Below are 21848 nucleotides of genomic sequence, written 5' to 3' on the forward strand. Positions count from 1 at the left end.
GTTAAGCGCGCGTACGCATGCGTTACATGCGCTACGCACGTAATTGTATTGCCATTATGATGATTTATGCCCTGAAATTTATGAGTACCAAATTTTATTTAATTGTGATTCATGGTTGTGAAGATATGATTACAAACGTGATTTCGTTAAATCGTGCGTAGACCGCGTAATTTTTTATTGCGCACCGTGAAAACATAACCACATTGATTCCTGGCCATAAGGAATATACTGTGAAAAATTGACCTAGCTAGATTAAACTGATATCAAGATAAGGTCAGAAAGCGATAAAACGCATAGTGATACCGGACCGACAGACAGACAGACAGACCGACAGACAGACCGACAGAAAGACCGACAGACAGACAGACAGACAGACCGACCGACCGACATAGTGAACTATAGAGTCGCTTCCACGCGACTAAAAACAGTATGTCCAATGGAAAGACAAGAACAGGCTGCTGCAATCATTACCTTTCACATAATAATAAACAACAAATTTGTAATACCGTATTTATTCGAATAAACGCCCCCTTTGTATATACGCCTCCCTCGAATAAACGCAATATTGTATTAAAACACAATAATATTTGTTGACACAAATTGTATTTTGATACAATTTGTACTGTATTTTTTTACTCCCCAAATAAACGCCCCCCTAAAAACCCTCCTGAACAATACACGCCGTGGGGCGTTTATCTATATATAAATTTACGTAAGGGCAAAATTCGGTAAATCGCGCCTTACTTCTAGAATTTTTACTCGATGGTATATAAAGTTGGTTCGTACTTTCGGTACTGATTTTAACCACCTGATGTAACCCTGTTTACTAATTAAATTAAGTTAGATAATTAGTTATTGACGATTAAAACGAATTTAGGTTCAACGATTTGCCCCAAATAGGGGTGTTTTCCGATCGTGGTATACACTGTCTAATGGATGTCCATCTTGAAAAATACCCGCCACAAAAATGCGAGGAGGCTTCGCATTTTCCTATCTCCTCCTACGATAATTGTTTTTAAAAGCTGAAAACCGGTTGAACAGTTCGAGTACAGCATCATAATGTTGAAGACAGGCCGATTTTCTTTAAAAAATACTATTTTGATACATTTAATATACGTTTTTACAAATGTATTGATTTGTGATGAATGGAACATTCCAAATTATTTGGTTTAACCATGGAGGTATAGATTTAGATTTATGGGCCCCCTTGGAGAATAAACATAAATAGTATTGCAATGCTGTACAATACTGTTAAGGTATTAACCACTTTTGATCGCAATTTGAATCGCAAATTTCTTACTGTGAGTGTTGGTACTGTTAGATGTAATATAAAAATATATACAAATAAACTTTATTACTGTGAGTGTGGGTAGGCCCTACTGTTAGATTATAAACATATAATATACAAATAAACATTCCAAATTATTTGGTTTAACCATAGAGGTATAGATTTAGATTTATGGGCCCCCCTGGATAATAAACATAAATAGTATTGCAATGCTGTACAATACTGTTAAGGTATTAACCACTTTTGATCCCAATTTGAATCGCAAATTTCTTACTGTGAGTGTTGGTACTGTTAGATGTAATATAAAAATATATACAAATAAACTTTAATACTGTGAGTGTGGGTAGGCCCTACTGTTAGATTATAAACATATAATATACAAATAAATAAACGTTATTACTGACAGTTGCTTCTCAACGTTTGTATTAATTAATAATTTAAAAATATATAAACGTCGTAGTGGTGTATCGTTACATGTACTTTACTATTTCAATCGACTATGACAGTGAGAGTTTTAACAAAGTATTAAATCGTAAATGTTTTACTGTATTTAGTGGTATATTATTTATAGGCCTATAAAACATTAAAAACAATATTTCGTTACTGAGTGGATAAGAATATATTTTAAAATGTTTCCTCTTTGTACCTATCTTCTTCCCCCATCCCTCAACCCTTAATGTTACATACAAAACACAAATTGGGTTTGTTTAAATGAGTCCAAATAAAAAAATTTGACTCATTTTGTTTCTCTCTCGGAAGTAATTCCCAGGGTGCTAATTTTGGTTGACTACATAAATCATTGTATATATTTCTTCGTTTCTGTAAACGACAATGTATTATAGTCCTGCGGTACGTACATTTGAAATCTCCATTTTTTTCTCGCTGGAAATACTGTGTATTCGAGAACCACCTGTGGGCACGACCTAGATGGTACGCGAGCGAAGCGAGCGTGCCATCTAGTTTGAATAAATACGTTAACAGATTGTGAAATAAATTCTATACTCTAGTAGCTAGATCAACTTTCGTATGCACTTTGAGGTCCAGAGAATTTGACTTCAGAAATTGGTTTAGGGTGGTCAAACAATCATTTTTGGCTTGGTTACACATTTTGAAAATGTGGCGAAAGGTCAAAAGGTCAGGGTCAAACGTTATAAGATCAAACACCATTATGTCCTTAAATCTCGACAACCACTGGTCACAGCGAGGTAATTTTGGTCTCAAATTGATCAGAAGGTATACATTCATATTCAGTCTAATGAAACATTTTAGTCGAAAATGACCGGAAATGCCATTTCTGACCTTTGACCCATAAACCAGGGCATGTCTGTATCTCTGTAACTATTGGCCGTAAAGACTTGAATTTGGGCTCAAATTGTTCGAAATATACATTTAGTTATTTGTTACACATTTTGAACAATGTTACAAAAGGTCAAAAGGTCAAGGCCAGGGGTTATATGAATAAACACAAATAGGTATTTTTATCTCGGCAACCACTGGTCACAGCGAGTAAATTTTGGTCTCAAAATGTTCAGAAGGTATACATTCATATTCAGTCTAATGAAACATTTTGTAAAAAATGACCGGAAATGACATTTCTGACCTTTGACATACATACCAGGGCATCTTCTTATCTCTGTAAGTACAGGTCGTAGAAACTTAAATTTAGTATCAAATTGTTAGAAATACACATATTTACATTCATTCTAACAGAAAATTTGGATAAAAGATGATCATAAATACTATTAATTACTAATCTTTTAAATGAAAAACATATCTACCCAACTTATCATTAGACAGTAATGTTATGCAATAATTGATGCTTAATGATTTCATTATACTGTAGGAATTAAAACAAATCCTTTACTGTTTGTAATAATTGTACTTTTGCTTATAATAATGCTAGAAATTATTGTTGACCCCCGAACGTTCAAACATTTTGAGAATGCTACTGAAGTAATTTACTGTAGTTACCCGAATAAAAGCCTCGGGCATTTATTTATTCAGGGAAGGCGTTTATTTTGTTGGGTGTAATAATGGTAACATGTATAATCAACTAAATACACCCCAGATATATATATATAAAACATATGTATATATAATAACGGGATTAAACCTCATTCTATCCTGGAGGAAGTACAATCATGTAATAAAAGGTATCGGAGACCACAATAATATATTATTACGTAACACTGTTGCATAATAGTTTTGAATGTCAACGACAAAACTTATACATATACACGTCTGTTCCCAGTGTAGATAATAAAACAATATATATTTCTGGAGATTTATTATCAATACCACTAGAAACTTTGACATGTTTTAGGTACTGAAAGCATTGACAATAAAACCATCAGAAGTTTATCATGATAAAATCATACTACAACACTGTACTACAGTACACAAGGGTGTTTTCAGGAAAGCTGGAAATATTGTACAATAGTAATGAAACTATGTATTGGCATTTAAAACTATGCAAAAGATTGTTGTCAAATTGTAGTTACAAACAAATAGATGATAGAATGAAGATCCATTATGAGTGCAATCGTGTCAGGATAATGATGTGTCATTGTTTTATATCATTATACTGGCACATGGAGGTGAAGATCCATTTAATGGAATCTATCACTTTTATTTTAAAAGACAGAAACATTTCGTTAAAAAGCATAAAGAGGAAAACGAATCATGTAAATACCTTTTATCAGTTGAGAAACGAAATACAATTATTAAAATTAGAGTATTCCTTCAAATAAACGCCACCATTCTCTCAAATAGAACACCATGTGGAATAAACGCCCCGCCACATGCATTTACACAATAATTGTATCACGTCAACACATTTCATTAACTACCATAATCTACAATTTACCAAGCATTTTGACATAATTTTATCACTTTTTGATATTAATTGTGCAGTATTTGTTTACATCTAGGTGGTATTTATTTGATTATACATGTTACCATTATACCCCAAATAAAGATGTCTCCTTTACCCCTAAAAACCATTTTGAACAATAAATTCCTGGGGCGTTTAATCGGATACATATGACAAGTTACTTCTAGCATTCTGAAAAGAACTGTTGAGCTTAACGTTTCTATCTATTTTCTATTGTACAGCGCTTTGGTCACTTGGAAAAGCGCTATATAAATCCAAAATTAAATTAAAATTAAAATTATCAAAATGTCCTCGGGGACAGCAATAACTAGTACTTGAAATTAAAACAATTTAAGTATCAGTTATTGCATAACATTACTGTCTAAGGATAAGTTGTGTAGATAAGTTTTTTGTTTGAAACATTATTAAGAGTATTTCTGTTCATCTTTTAACCACATTTTCTATTACAATGAATGTAAATATGTATATTTCGAACAATTTGATACCAAATTTAAGTTTCTACGACCTGTACTTACAGAGATATGAAGATGCTCTGGTATGTGGGTCAAAGGTCAGAAATAGCATTTCTTATCATTTTTTACTAAAATGCCCCATTAGATGGAATATAAATGCATGCCTTCTGAACATTTTGAGACTTGCTGCGACCAGTGGTTGTCGAGAAAAAAGTACCTTTTTTTATTTGTTCAAATAACCCTTGACCTTGATCCTTTGACCTTTTGTAACATTTTTAAAAATGTGTAACAAATAACAAAACATATATTTCGAACAATTTAAAACCAAATTCAAGTGTCTACGACCAGTAGTTACGGAGATACATACATGCCCTGGGTTGTGGGTCAAAGGTCATAAATGACATTTCCGGTCATTTTTTACTAAAATGTCCCATTAGACTGAATATAAATGTATACCTTCTGATTAATTTAAGACCAAAATTACCTCGTTGTGACCAGTGGTTGTTGACATTTAAGGACATATTTATGTTTGGTCTTATGACCTTTCACCTTGACCTTTCGACCTTTCGCCACATTTTCAAAATGTGTAACCAAGCCAAATATGATTGTTTGACCACCCTAAACCAATTTCTGAAGTCAAATTCTCTGGACCTCAAAGTGCATACGAAAGTTGATCTAGCTACTAGAGTACTAAAAGCTTCACGTCTGACAGATTCAAAATTCATAATATTCCATTTCGATGTTTCATACACTTTACTTACTATGTTGCGCTGCTTTATCCAGTTTTTCTAATGAAACCAACAGTTTGTTTAATAAACTAGCCTACATTACCTTTAACTTGTAACATTCCTTTACAGCTTTTCATTTTCTGTTTTCCTTCAATTTCTACTTCACATGTGTATTCTCCTTCATCTTCAGATTTAACATTTGTAATCACAAGACACCTATCTTCTGCACATTTGTATCGTGATGTTGAGTCATGTGACTGTAATGATGTCAGCAGCGTCTTTGCTTCAGCTTCATTCTTATACCACGTAACATTAAGTATGTTAGCTGAACGTTTATCATCAAGCCATTTTATGTTTAAGAACAATTTAACATAATTCACACCCTCATGGGTGGTAACATCAGGAATGTTCATATTCAAAAAACCTACAAGAAAGAAATGTTTATCAACTCAAGAAAATGATACTGTAGGATATACTTACTAATTATTTATTCTTAGTAGTAAAGTTAGATAATGTATTAAATGTAATTCAAAATAAACATGTTTCCTTATTCTTCTTTTCAAACATATTTTATGGTGGGACTGGGGGGTTGTGGTAAGCTCATATTCATATACATTCATTTATTGTTCGATTTTCTTTACACGAACAAATAACAGATAACGTTGCAGAAGAATTAAAACCATAAACACAGAAACATTTAAATTATGAAAATGTACAATAGTTATGATCAAATAGAACGCTTATTTCATTCAGCAGTAACAAAATACAACTATTTAATGATATAGCTTCAGGAATAATTATAATCTTCATATACATTTTCTTCAAATAATTTGTGTTTAAATATTTTGTAACAACACATTACTACATAAAAACCTCATCAAAAAGGAATAATATGTAGGCCTACGTGATTTTGTATAGTTAAAAAGAATTAAAGCTCTTAACACCAGGTATTGTAAATGAAATATTATAACATAACCTTTATTAACTGTTAGCTGTGTTTCTGCTATCAATTCTTTTCCATCAACTGACTTCACTTCACATTGATACTTTCCAGAATCAAGACATTCAACATTCTTTATGTTCAAAGACAGAATGCCATTTTGGCTTGTTACTTCAAATCTAGAGGAGCCCTCAATCTCTGTTGTGCCATCTTCCTTAATCTTCTTCCACTTGTAACCTGTTAATGGCATATCTGCTGGTCCATATTTGCACTTCATTTCAACATTACCGTTGTCATCTGTTGAGTACTTTGGATTTTCTATTTTAATCCCTTTAAATATATGAATTTACATAATTTAAATTACACAATTGGTGGAATTTGTTTTCTATGATTGTCCTTTACATTTTTTTTAAAATTACAAATAAAAAGTAAAATTACCACTTTTAACTGTTAGCTGTGTAACATCTTTCATTATTTTTTCTCCATCAACTGGCTTTACTTCACATTGATACTTGCCAGCATCACCAGGTATAACATTTTTTATCTTCAAAGATATAATTTGATTTAGGTAACTTGTTACTTCAAATCTGCCATCTTTAGAACAATCCTCAATGTCTGTTGTGCCATCTTCCTTAATCTTCCTCCACTTGTAACCTGTTAATGGCATATCTGATGGTCCATATCTGCACTTCATTTCAAAATTACTGATACCATATTCTGCCGAATACTGTCCATTTACCAATTCAATCCCTAAAGACATAACAGTAAAGGTACAAAATGCTATGCAATGGAATTTTCTTGTTTATAATTTTCATTTTTGCAGAAATAAAGGGAAATTGGTCTTCTAACTATATTAAAATAGCATATTGATTTTGCAGTGATATTATTTGTACTATAAATTGATTCTTGAAAACAAATAAAACTCACAACAAACAGATACATTGTTGACACCTTGACCCTGCTGTCTACTGCCATCTATACTGCATGTATAATCCCCTGAATCAGATCTCACAGGATTAAAATATTTTAGGCTGATTCTTCCTCTACCATTTGTAACCACTTGAAAAAGAATAATTAAATGCGCATGGAGACATGTCTATGTAATGTGCTCTTTAATATTTGCATTGATTTCATAACACCAATTAAATTGATTTTTTATTCATTTTGTTATTTCTTAATAGAAACAAATCATTTGAAGTTTAAAGATACATTTATCTTTAAAGATGTAATTGTCCCCCTGAAAACATTCTTAAACAATATTTTGTTGAATATGCCATGTTAATGTCACATAATAGTTATCCACTTTGACCAAAAAGTGGATTTAAAAAAAAAATGTATTTGTCTAAAAAACTGTCGTTTAAAGCAAAAAATAGTAAAATTGGCTGCCAGCCAATGAGTTTTTGGATGAATTTAACCATTTATTTTGTCATTTTTATAAGTGAAAACATTTGCCTTTTCCATTTTTTTCTCCAAAAGTGATTAACTTTAATAAACTACAAAATAATCTATTCAAAGTCTGATTTTATTAATCTTCATTTTTCAGGTTGTTGTGGAAAATACGTCTTTAAATAATATAGTGTAAAACCTAATCCAGAGAGAGAGAGAGGGAGGGAGAGGAAGAGAGAGAGGGAGGGAGAGGAAGAGAGAGGAGAGGAGGGAGAGCGAGGGGGTGGAGAGGAGATATGGGGAGGGGGGATTAGTTGACTCATTGATTAAATAAGCGATCTGAGAATAATAATGCTGGATTTAATAAACAGTTGACTCGGAAAAAAACCTCAGCTTGTTGAAATGTTTTTGAGTAAGAAACGAGTTTGACCCATTTCTTAACAAGCAACTAAATAAAGACAATAATAGTTTACCTTCTTCTTCAGTTGTAGGCCTATTGTTGACATTTCCATCAGTTGTCTGTTGATGTTCTGATACAAGTTGACTATATTCCGCATTATCAGGGATTGTCTTTGAAAAAAGAAACATTTTATATTAAAGAATTTTTCAAATAATTTACAAAACTAGATGGTACGCTCGCTTCGCTCGCGTACCATCTAGGTCGTGCCCACAGGTGGTTCTCGAATACATAATAATTTCAGCGTTAAAAAACTGGCGATTTCAAATGTACGTACCGCAGGACAATAATACATGTCATTTACAGGAACGAATAAATAGACTGTGATTTATGTACTCAACTAAAATTAGCACCCTGGGAATTACTTTCGAAAGAGAAACTTGTCACAAAATGAGACCAATTGTTTAAGTCAAATTTAAACAAACTTAATTTGTGTTTTGTATGTAACATTAGGGTTGAGGGATGGGGAAGAAGATGGGTGCAAAGAGGAACAATTTTTAAATATATTCTTTATTCATTTAGTAACGAAATATTAATTGTTTACATGTTTTACAAATAATATACCACTAAACACAGTGAAACATTTCGATGTATTACTTTGTTGAAACTATCACCGTCCTAGTCGATTGAAATAGTACATTACATGTAACGATACATCACTACGACGTGTATATGTTTATATAATGTAAAACAATTGTGAAAACCACCTCTTTTCAGGGCAAATCATAAATTCGATTTCATCGTCAATAAATATTAAATTATCTAACTCAACTTAATTAGTAGGCCTAATGGTTTTCAATTGCTTCTCAGAGCCAATTCATACTTAAGTTGGTTCCAACCCTACCCACCAAAGTTGTTCTGCGTTTAGGGCATGTGATGCACCGTAGGCCTATCCTCTACTGGCTTTACAACGCTACTCTCATGCCAGTGAGGGAAGGGTGATGTGGGTGGTTTAACTGCAATAATAAAGATTTGTACATAATATACGGCGACTGAAAACGTTAGCTCATTATCCGTTTAAAAAAAATCTATATCCAACAACCTCTGCAGCACAGATTGAAAAATAAATGAATCGAATTTCTGTTATGAGTATACAGTACTTGCCTTTACGACGCCTGAGGGAATATACACTTGTGGAACAGAGATTGGAATGTTCCATTTATCGCAAATCAATACATTTGTATAAACGTATATTAAATCCATCAAAATAGTATTTTTTAAAGAAAATCTGCCTGTCTTCAACATTATGATGCTATACTCGAGCTGTTCAATCGGTGTTTAGCCATTAAAAACAATTATCGTAGGAGGAGATAGGAAAATGCGAAGCATCCTCGTATTATTGTCTGCGGGTACTTTTCAAGATGGACATCCATTAGACAGTGTATACCACGATTGAAAAACACCCATATTTGGGGCAAATCGCTGAACCTAAATTCGTTTTAATTGTAAAGAACTAATCATCGAACTCAATTTAATTAGTAAACAGGGTTACATCAGGTGGTTAAAATCAGTACCGAAAGTACGAACCAACTTTACATACCATCGAGTAAACATTCTAGAAATAACGCGCGATTTACCGAATTTTGCCCTTACGTAAATTTATATATAGATATACCTATATATATGTAAGTCCATCATAAGAGTACATAAAAATATAAATGAATGATAAGCATTGGCCTTATAATTGTTTAAATTAAAAGTATATTTAGGATTTTTCCGTCCAAGTTAAAACTATATATGAAGCCACCTAACTGTTTAGACAGAAGAATACACTTACTGCCAATAACAAAATAAATTTGGTTTTAACTTTAATGTCAGTCGTATTTAAAAAAAGATGTTACATACAGTGTTATGTAGGGTGAAATGCTTGAAAATGCTGATCTATGAAACCAAACCGAAAGACAAATTAATTGGGTATTATTGGTTTAGGACTTTTCTTTATCTGTTGTCTTTTATAATTTAAGTCATAAAGACAAATGGTAATAAAATGAATTCTCATCATAGCAAACCTGGTCGCCAGTAGACCTATTATTAGTTGCTGCAGCCTGGTTAGGTGAACTTGAATGAACAGGGACCTCAGCACCATCAGGACCTTCTTTTTCATTGACCATCATTTGATACTCTTCACCACTTATATTTGTATTATCACTGCTGTAGTTAACACACAAAAAAACCGATTATTAAACTATCTTAAAGTTGTATTGTCCCCACAAACATATAAAAGAAAGACTAATAAAATCAGACTTTGAATAGGTCATTTTGCAGCTATAATAAACTAAATCCCATTTTCTAGAAAAAAAAAAGAGCAAGAAAAATGTTTTCATTAATAATAAAATACAAAATAAACTGTTGAATTTAACCCACCATTTCTTGCTTTTAATGACAGTTTTTAAAATGGAATGTGTTTTCAATCCAATTTTTGGTAAAAGTGATGGGGACAAATCAAGTGTTGCTACAGTATCACCATTACCACTTCGAACACCACTAACTCAATAGCAAAGTTTATTATCATGATTTTTAATAAAAGGCTTTTGTAATTGTGTTCAAATATAATAACATATCAAGCATAGTAATGTTGCAGACTAAACTCACCTGTATTTCTTTTTATCTTTATTACTGTAATCAACTATTAAAAAAAAAAAAACAATAAAAAAAGATTAAAAAGTAATTATAGTAATTGATATTGAATCTGACACTTGAGGCATGGTTGACATGAAATTCTGTACTCTGCATGCAAAATTAACTTCCATTAATTAAAAAAGTTCAATCTGTAAAATATACTTAGCATTAATGAAAACATTTCTTCTGGTTGCGATTCGTATAATGATATAAGTAGTTCTGGAAATATATAGTGGCTGGAAAAGACACCAGTCGGCGTCATAACGCATCATAGCAACTGGAGAAGTCAAGCTGACAGCTAGACGAAACTGTATTGCCAACGTAAGTTTTTTTGGTTTACTATCAAAGAACTACTTATATCATTATACTTAGCATTGAAAACAAAAGACTATTGGAAACAAGCTTTTGGCTTATAACCTCTATATGAATGAGCAAACAATGTTTCTTGACCCCATTTTGAATTATTGACTGAATCAAACAAACAAACTTATTAATAGGCCAATGATCTACTCAATAAATGAAAAAAAACAACTCACATAATTACTTACAGGATTTGTTACAGTAGTCAATACAACAAAATCCACAAAAATAAAGACAGCAATAACAGACAAACTGACGGAATGTTTTACAACTACTGAATTGCTGTTGATTTGAACCAAGCACCTTGTCTTCTTTCTTTATTTCAACTGTCTTGAACCTTGCAATACTTGGACGGTATTTAAAACTCATCTCAACTGGTTCACCACCTTCAACTGTCACTGTATTAGTACCTTTATTGCTCCACTCAATATTCTTGTAATACATGAAATCTAAAAATTAAATAAAAAAAACTAAACTGGTAAAACTAGTATTTTTTTATTTTATTAATTTAGTCCCCGAAATATTTATTTACATGAAATATTCAATAAAACCTGCAGAAAAAGGAAAATCAGAAAAATAGAAATGTTTGAAACATAACTCAGAACATAATAGTATAACATTGTCGAAGCGCTATTATGAATATGACATGTAAAATATAAAGGCACTATTAGCTTAATACATCAATTAGCTTTCTTCTTTAATTCAGATTTTTACTTACAAACAAGAAGCAGTAACCATAAGAACAAACCAACAATCAAAACAATAAGTATGATGTACAATAAACCTGAACCTGTTGGGAAAAAAAAAGAAATTACAGTGAAAAACAAATGGATACAGAATAGTATTACAACTATATATTCTACAGATATTTAAACTACCATTATACTCTGCACATTGACGCTGGTTATAATTTCATCTTTCTTTGAATAACACAATCCAATTTAATTATAAATAAATACTGTTATTATGCATTTTAATTTAAGTACAAGTAAGTTTAAGAGTCTGGGCAGAAAACATATTTGTTTACATATTTCAATTTGTATTGGCCACTTTTGTGTAAAGTAAATCAAGGAAAAAAAATTAATACTAATGCATTTTACTTTGCATTTGACGACTAAAGCATCATTCTAATTACGCAGTTACACTTTGATATTCAAACAAAAGGAAATTAACGTTACAAACACAAATTATAGAATACCTGTACATAATGGTACTGCAGGTTCAGAAAGATAACAGAACATGTTCATGTGTTTGGTAAAGAAGATAATTTTAAAGTGTGTCGGCTTCTTGTGGAACATGGTATGCACTTCACTGTAAATACTGTACTACGCTAGAGGTTATTGTCCAAATTTGTTTAGGTGTACTGAAGTCAATTAAATAATGGAAAGTAAAATTTAAACTATATTGCCTATGTAATTTACGTAAGGGCAAAATTCTGTAAATCGCTCGTTACTTCTCGAATTTTTACTCGATGGTATATAAAGTTGTTTCGTACTTTCGGTAGTGATTAATTAACCACCTGATATAACCATGATTATTAATACAATTTAGTTAGATAAATAGTTATTAATTTAGGTTCAACGATTTGCCCCAAATAGTGGTGTTTTTCGATCGTAGTATACACTGTCTAATGAATGAATTAGTGAGTGAGTGGCCGAGCGGTTAAGACAGTGGAACCGTAATTACGTAGCCATAACATCGGCATGGGTTCGAGGCTCACTCACTCCATGGTTCTGGTGGTAGAACGAGTCTTCTCGGATAAGGACTATAAACCGTAGGTCCAGTGTACACATCTAGCTCGTGTGCACTTTAAAGAACCTAGTACATCTTTCGAGACAAGTAGGGGGTTACCCCGGTGTATTAGTACATCACAGCCACTGATCATCAACTGGGCCATCTGGGAGACCAGTCTTTGACTGAAGAGGTTACCCAGTATAAATATAAATTTCAATCAATTTCAATCAATGTCCATCTTGAAAAATACCCGCACACAATAATAAGAGGATGCTTCGCATTTACCTATCTCCATCTACGATAATTGTTTTTAATAGCTGAAAACCGGTTAAGAGGTCGAGTACAGCATCATAATGCTGAAGACGTATTTGTTTTGTGTGTGAAGTGCCTTGCGTTCACTTTGAAGCTTTATATATATATATATATATATATATATATGTATAGTTTATTTAATTGGTACATTTACCTGGGTCACAATTCTCTAGTGCTTTAGTGTCATTAAGCTTTGAATTCACTGCATAGCATGTCAGATTTGATTGACATATCTCATCAGTAGGCCTAATATCAATAGTTGCTGTATTTTCTCCTTCCTCAACCTCTTCTCCATCTTGTAATATCAATATTAATGATGGCTTGGGATAGCCCTCTACTGTACATGTCGCAATACCATCTTCAGATGTAAAAATAATAGAAATATCTAAAAAAAAAGGAAAGATATATGATCAGCTAATGTCAATATTGATTTTTTACTTATTGGGTTCATAGACTTTTTAACTGTTCAAACTCGATTGAATAGCGACTCTTTATCAACTGAACTGAACTGAATTGAAACTGAATTGAAACAATATTTCAAAATTAAACATAGATAAATTATTATTGTGCCATTATATCAGATGTTTTGCTTATATATTTATGAACCCCGTCTCATAATGTTTGTTTTGTTAAAATTATAATTACTATCTTTTTTTAGGGACCACATTGGAATTAAGCTGTTTTACTTTAAACGACTTTATGTGTTTTCCCGTGCATCGTCAGACTTCATTAATCCCGCCATTTTTATTTGCTTTTTTGATGTATTTTAATATTTAAGGTGATAATATATATTATTGATGTATTTTATAATGTTATGTATTGAGATGCCAAATAAATGAAAGAAAGAAAGAAAGAATCACTCTCGGCGTTGTACGGCGGAACAGGCACTAATCAATTTTTATCAAAGAACATGATTATTGACAAACTTAAATCAATAACTTAAAACAAACACGCCACTCTCAGTAGGGGACTTTGACCAGATAGATAAGTACATATTCATATCAACATGGTGATAATGTTGTAAAAAAACAATTGTCTATCAAAATTACACATATACTGTACAGAATAGTTAATGTAAAATAATATTTACGTACAATGTACTATCAACTGTTTTCGTTCACTTGTTTTAGCATCCTCTCCTTTAAACTTATCACTTTCTGCTTTACATGTATATCTTCCACCATCTTCTTCAGTAGCTGATTTAATTTTAAGAACTGACTCTGTACTGTTACTCGTAATCTCATATCTAGATAGGCTGTTGGTGTTGACTGTCTGTCCATCTTTATACCAAGTAATGTGAGGAATAGGATCACCATCAGGTTTACTACAGGTAAAGGTCACTGATTGACCTTCATTGACAGTGCTTGTTGATACAGACAAAAGTGGTTGATCTATATCTGGGAAAAATAAAATCATAAATAGAGTTTTTGAGTTTAGCCTTTCTCCAGTATTCTGTAACTTTTGCACATCTATATATAAATTTACGTAAGGGCAAAAATCGGTAAATCGTGCGTTATTTCTAGAATGTTTACTCGATGGTATATAAAGTTGGTTCGTACTTTCGGTACTAATTTTAACCACCTGATGTAACCCTGTTTACTAATTAAATTGAGTTCGATAATTAGTTATTGACGATTAAAACGAATTTAGGTTCAACGATTTGCCCCAAATAGGGGTGTTTTTCGATCGTGGTATACACTGTCTAATGGATGTCAATTTGAAAAATACCCGCACACAATAATACGAGGACACTTCGCATTTTCCTATCTCCTCCTACGATAATTGTTTTTAATAGCTGAAAACCGGTTGAACAGTTCGAGTACACCATCATAATGTTGAAGACAGGCCGATTTTCTTTAAAAAATGCTATTTTGATACATGTAATATACGTTTTTACAAATGTATTGATTTGTGATGATTGGAACATTCCAAATTATTTGGTTTAACCATAGAGGTATAGATTTAGATTTATGGGCCACCTTGGAGAATAAACATAAATAGTATTGCAATGCTGTACAATACTGTTAAGGTATTAACCACTTTTGATCGCAATTTGAATCGCGAATTTCTTACTGTGAGTGTTGGTACTGTTAGATATAATATAAACAAATATACAAATAAACTTTATTACTGTGAGTGTGGGTAGGCCTTACTGTTAGATTATAAACATATAATATACAAATAAATAAACGTTATTACTGACAGTTGTTTCTCAACGTTTGTATTAATTAATAATTTAAAAATATATAAACGTACGTAGTGGTGTATCGTTACATGTACTTTACTATTTCAATCGACTATGACAGTGAGAGTTTTAACAAAGTATTAAATCGTAAATGTTTTACTGTATTTAGTGGTATATTATTTATAGGCCTATAAAACATTAAAAACAATATTTCGTTACTGAGTGGATAAGAATATATTTTAAATATTTCCTCTTTGTACCTATCTTCTTCCCCCATCCCTCAACCCTTAATGTTACATACAAAACACAAATTGGGTTTGTTTAAATAGTCCAAATAAAAAAATTTGACTCATTTTGTTTCTCTCTCGGAAGTAATTCCCAGGGTGCTAATTTTAGCTGACTACATAAATCATCGTGTATATTTATTCGTTTCTGAAACCTCCATTTTTTTCTCGCTGGAAAATACTGTGTATTCGAGAACCATCTGTGGGCACGACCTAGATGGTACGCGAGCGAAGCGAGCGTGCCATCTAGTTATAGAAATGCTGCATAAAAAGCATACAGTAAACCTCTCATATCCTTTTAAATCACAGTTTTTATGTATCTTCATTAGAATGCTAAATATTAGTCAATGATTTGTTTTTAATTAAATATGGAAGCAAATTGTCTCTTTTCTTTTTGACGATCCGTTAATTTTCATGGGCAATAATGAGCATTTAGAAAAAACTTGACTTTAGGCCTAATTAACTAATACAAAATTGATTCTATTATTACTCACAATATAGAGTTAAAATAGATGGGTTTGATTCTTTAATGTATCCATTATTATTATTATATACATTGACATTATTCACAATCCAGTGAATCAAACAATAAAGTATTCTAATTTAGTTTTTACTTACAATATACATTTAGAATAGACGGATTTGAGCTTTTAATATCTCCATTCGTTGTTCGTATCTCGCACTGAAATGTTCGTTTAGAATCATTTCTCCTTGGCCGTGACATCACCAAGACAGCTTTCCCAGGTTTTATGTTTAATTTAAAACGTCCATTTTCTATCTTCTTATCATTCACAAGGTTTATTGTATATCCATTTTCATATAGTTCATCCCATTGTACTGCATTAGGTGTAGTAGAAGTAAATTGTGAATAATCACAAGTTATCACCACTTCAGCATCACCTTCTTTAGCTGTCTGATCAGACGTTGTCACCAACTGAGAATAAGCTTTAATAAATACCGAATTAAAAAATGAAAAAAAAAATCAGTAGTTAAATCAGTGTATGTATTTAGTTATGATTGAAAACAAAATAACGATTGTCGCTGCATATTTTATAACTCTATTACATCACACATTTTCACACACAAATATTGTGACACTGTTTATTATAAAACATTATTAAACAATTGACAACAACATTAGAAAACGACTTTACCCTTTTTGGTAATATCCAGCAATATTACAAGGAAACACATGCCTACAAAAAACTGAAAACAAATATATTTGTTAGTGATGCCATGAAGTGCCGCTAACCGCATAGGCCTACTGGTTTAGTTAGTTTACTATGTAGTCAAAATTGGCATCTCAGAGGACGTTTGACTAATAAGGCTCGTTGCCTTGCCTAGGTAGTTCTAAAGTACATTAACAAAGATAATTTCCTTACTTTTTTATATCTGGTCCTTCTGTTTAATCCAAACATTTTTAGCCGCCAAGAAACCAAAGATCTTTAGATTTATGTGGTCCTACCAAACCGAAGTATGAATTTAGTATCGGCTACCAAAGAACTAGATATGACCGTAGCGTACTGCCCTCTTTATAACAAACTTTGTCATAAACTGTATTAATAACTAAATTGACAAGCAATAATAATAGTTATCTGATAATAGTAGCTACGTGATGATGTCATGATCTAATAAAAATCAAAACGTGGAATCATGGCTTCCCTCTCGTTATTGGGTTCAGAATGTTTTAAGTCCATGTCCATGTTAGGTCTACAAGTTAATGAATAAAATTAGAAAAAACGGCTGAGTGGAACAACGTTTTTCATTATAATTTTTAGATAAAATGTTATACATGTTCAATATGTCTTTATATCTATACAGCAATCGTGTTTTAACTTTGCACAATCAATTCTGCTATCATGTCTCGTTGAATACGCTGATGACCATTCATATTTTGTTTTATTAAATGTCCTTTATTATGTTAATTTGATTCTTACGTATTTCTGTTGCTATTCGCTATTGTTCGTACTGTATACAATGTATTTATTAGCATGGGGCAAACCCTCGATTAGCAAAATCTATTTTTGTTTTCTCCAATTTGCCGTTGGTGAATACAGAATAATAATATAATATCATGATATACTTGGCCGAGTGTTCACTCAATAAATGAGGTTGGTTGCCATTGTTGTGTCCTGGGCGTAAAATATTGAAGGCGTTGACCAAAAATGTATTTAACATAAGTTAATGTTGCTAGGAGAATTTTAAACATTGAAAAAGCAGGGAAAGGTGAAATTGCGCTCTTCCTTGGAAAAAGTAACATTCTTATCAAAATTCATCTATAAGGTCTGAGGCTTATTAGCAAGACGAACATAATCGAAACTCAACGTGCACAAACTCAATTTCTTTTTACGAGATCGAAACAAACAAAATAAACAAAACATAAAGACTATGGCTGTAAATTGCAGTGTTACCGTCATAATATCAGTAGGTATATAATTCATAAATCGACATGCAGTATATTTTACATAATAATAGCGGTAAGTAGCTTAGTTTATTCATAATTATTTAAAATTTAAGGCCCTATACATTTGAGTGAAGATGATGGTTATAACAACCACGTTAAGTTAGGACAAACAAATTATAACATTTGACATTTGATTTGATTGAGCAAAGATCTTATAAATCATTATGCCCTATACGGAAACAGTTTGATTGAGAGTCTTGGAGAGAAGCAATTAAACAGCATTGAAGGATGCCTTTGGTAATCTTTTATTTCTATATTTTATTGTTGTTATTTTCTATTTTTAATGTTTTGTAATGAAAATGGCAAAGTAAATAAAACAAAAATGGTGAAGATCGACGCCGACGATATAAAAAAAACTGTAGTTTTTATTCGTTTATTAATTTTTTTTTGTATATTCATCATGCTGGACTTTATGGGGATTCATAGTTTCATAACAATGGTATGTAACAAACTACTGATTGTAAAATTAATAGAACAAATTTTCGTTAGATCATAATTAATAGTCCTATTATTGAAATTCCATATTTTCACCCTCAGATATGGCGTTATTGTTGACATTACTTACACTTTCTTTAATCGGTAATTACTTATGTATTACTCTCTGTAATCTAGTGAGCTATATTAATCGTAATGTAGATATTTTTCAAACATTTGTAACCGTTTAATAAACAAGAAAACCAAGATGTTGGTGGTGAAAATGCACTTGGAAACTAAACAGTGATTTTACCATAATAATAAATAAGAATGTTTCAATCATCCTTATTCTAATATGTTACAATGTTTGGTAATGTTTTTTTTCAATATCTTCTTCAACTTGCTTGTTTTGTGACGTAGCTACAAAATAAAAAAGTCTATAAATCATTAAAATTTTATTAAGAATTACTATTTACTTCACTACTTTTTATCCTGCAACGTTTGGTTTTCTTTATCCATCAAAAGCACATTGTCAATCTGTGACAACATCTGACCAGGAAGCAAAAGAGGGTGATGCTGAAGTGGTGATGACTTGTGATTATTCACAATTTACTGCTGTTGCACCACCTTCAATACAATGGGATGAACTGTATGAAGATAGATCTACAACAAACCTTGTGAATGATAAGAAGATACAAAATGGACGTTTTAAATTAAACATAAAACCTGGGAAAGCTGACTTGGTGATGTCACAGCCAATGAGAGATGATTCTCATCGAAAATTTCAGTGTGAGATACGAACAACGGATGGGGATATTAGAAGCTCAAATCCATCTATTCTAACTGTATATTGTAAGTAACTGACTAAATTAGAATGCCGTTTTTATTCACTAGAAATGGTATCTGCATTGCGCGGCAATACCTAGCACAGTAAATAATGTCAATGTAGAAATAAAATAAAATGCAAGTTTTGATAATTATTAAATTATTCTGGCAAAAATTTGTTTTTACGTCGCTGTGTTAGAAATGCTATTGATCAATTGTCATAAATTAAACGAAAGCTTAAAAACTTATTGATCGATTGAGAGACATATTTTGCATACAACATGTTTGTGAGTTGCGTATAAAGCTAAATAAATCACATTGCAGTGTGGATATAAACTTTGCATTTGTTTTTTCTCAGACTTGGATCGTCCATTTCTTAATAACTCAACTAGTGTTGTCTTTGAAAATCAACCAATAACATTTACCTGTAGTAAACCTGATGGTGTTCCTATTCCTCGCATTACTTGGTATAAAGATGGACAGACAGTCAACAGCAACAACCCTTCTAGATATGAGATTACAAATAACATTGCAGAGTCAGTTCTTAAGATTAAATCAGCTACTGAAGAAGATGCTGGAAAATATACATGTAAAGCAGAAAGTGATCAGTTTAAAGGAGATGATGCTAAAACAAGTGTTGAAAAACATTTAAATATATATTGTATGTAAAAGTATTTTAGTTTAAATAAAAAAAATTACTTAAAAAATAAAACAACAATAATGGATGGAACATTGTTTTTTTATGCTCTTAATTGTACATATAATTGTTTACTTATGCTTTTCTAGATATCATTGTAACATTTAAACCTGAAGATGGCTTTGCAACATGTACAGCAGAGGGCTATCCCAAATTATCATCAGTATTGATATTACAAGATGGAGAGGTGGTTAAGAAAGGACAAAATTCAGTAGCTTTAAGGACTAATGACAGAATATGCAAGTCAAGTCTCACGTGTTATGCAGAGAATGAAAAGATTAACAATACAGCGATTCTAGAGACCTGTAACGCAGGTAATTTTCTCAATCAAATGGTTATGTTTGTCCAATGAAATTTTATAGCCACATACTATGAAGTCCTAATGCCAACCCAGACAGCGTCGTACGACGAGGCCCGATGAAACGTCTTGACTCGTCGGTGCTGTCTGAGTTGAATCTCGACGAGACAAGACGTTTTGTCAAGCGTAGTTTCTAGGTTGTTGGGAGAACATTAAACATGTTTAATTTTCTCCCAAAGCGACGGCTCGTCGAACAACGCTGAATTAACTGCAGGTTTATTATCAAACGAATCATTTAGCAAACATTAAAAAAATGTAATGTATTGATAGTATATTTCAACATTGACTTTTTTAGGTGGTTGTTCGTATGCAATAGGTATTGTGATCATAACTACAGCAATAACTGCAATTACTTTTTGCTCTCTCCCGATGTTTATAATAACACGTTATGTTTATGTAAGTGGCCTTTATCAGTATGATTTGACTTTCGTTGAAACTTAATAAGTTTGTAATAAATCAATGTACATACGTTTACTTATAATTAACTCTTACCGATATTCTTTTAAGGTAAAACGAATACAAGATCTCATTTCCAAATTTCAAATTCTTAAACAATATGAGGCATTGCAATTTTCTTCAAATTCTGATTACAAAGAGCTCAACAAAGGTGCTATGGTGGAGGCTGGTGTTACCAAGACGTCAAATAACGCAAGATCTAGAATAAGAATACAAGTAAGCGATTTGTAGAAACTTAACGTTCCAATGAGTATATTCAGTTTCGGCAACTAAACATGGCACGGATTTATAATAAAGTGCGACCAAAAGTAATGAAAAAAGTGCCCAGTTATGCTAATTATTTTGTCTTAAAAAATCTGCAATCTGATTAAAATTGCAGCATGGAGTAATTTAACCTCAATGGTAGCAACATGATTTGGTAATTTAAAAACTAAATAAACAAGATTATTTACAAACACCTTCCTGTTCCTTTACACCATCTATTGTTAAACAGAGAGAAGTAAGAGAAATCGAACGTCAACACCATCAGTACCAAGGACTGCAAGTTTCAGCAAGCTCTGATGTCGACATAGATGATGAGGGATATGTCAAGCCTACGTTAAATAAAGTAGTATGCATTGCAAAAGTAGAGGTAACATAAATAAAAATTTCGCTTACGTCACTATTAAACTGTGTATCACTAGGCCATCCAAGACATGCAGAAACACCTATTTTAACTTATATCTTATTTTTATTTATCCTCTATATAGGAAAAGGAAGAAATAGAATTCGAATGCAAAAATCCTCAGTATCAAGGACTAGTAGCTTCATTTGATGACAGAGGCGACGGCAGACGTGATACTAGGGTCTCAAATAATGAAGGAGTACTTGTGTCAAAACTTAAGGTAACTAACAACGTACCATGTTTAACCGCATGGTGCATGCTTTTTAAACTACACTTCTACAACCAACCAGATATGAAACAGCGGATTGCTTATTCGATAATGTGATTTTTAC

At 32.0% G+C, this 21848-nt stretch overlaps 1 long non-coding RNA gene across 1 annotated transcript; it reads left to right on the forward strand.

Annotated features, from left to right (window-relative positions):
* The first annotated feature begins 20775 nt into the window (after positions 1-20775).
* Positions 20776-21484, forward strand: LOC140057272 (uncharacterized). The gene is made up of 3 exons (XR_011846901.1): positions 20776-20792; positions 20904-21068; positions 21346-21484. It is a non-coding gene; the product is annotated as an uncharacterized lncRNA (long non-coding RNA).
* Positions 21485-21848: the final 364 nt, after the last annotated feature.

The sequence above is a fragment of the Antedon mediterranea genome, chromosome 8 (assembly GCF_964355755.1).
Source record: "Antedon mediterranea chromosome 8, ecAntMedi1.1, whole genome shotgun sequence".
NCBI classification, from domain to species: domain Eukaryota; kingdom Metazoa; phylum Echinodermata; class Crinoidea; order Comatulida; family Antedonidae; genus Antedon; species Antedon mediterranea.